A 417-nucleotide genomic window follows, 5' to 3' on the forward strand; every position below is an offset into this window, starting at 1 on the left:
GCCCAGCTCCGGGCCCCCCTATCTGCCGAAACACCCGGACTCCCACCGCGCCCCAGCTGCGCCTATCGCACCCACACTCACAGGGCCTCCTGAGACATACGCCTGCCTTTTTCTCCCCAGCCAAAAAGGAGGGCACGTTATTTCCTCGCAGGGCTTTGAATGGAAAACGTCCACGCTGCCAACTCCCCCCTTCCTGGCTCAGGCTTTACTGACGTTTCTTTTCCCGTCTGCCCAGTTGTGCTAACGGAAGAGCTCTTTCTCCTCATCTCCTCACCGATGTGAGCGAAGAGTTTTTCGAGGTCAGCTTTACCGCTGAGCGGCTATTACAAGCAAAGACGCGCAGGCAGAGCGGGGCTCGGGTGATTGCCGCGCGGCGCTCGCGCCTCCGAGCACCGGCTCAGCCCGAGCGTGCAGGAC

This window comes from Pygoscelis adeliae, unplaced genomic scaffold (assembly GCF_000699105.1).
Source record: "Pygoscelis adeliae isolate BGI_AS28 unplaced genomic scaffold, ASM69910v1 Scaffold142, whole genome shotgun sequence".
Lineage (NCBI taxonomy): Eukaryota > Metazoa > Chordata > Aves > Sphenisciformes > Spheniscidae > Pygoscelis > Pygoscelis adeliae.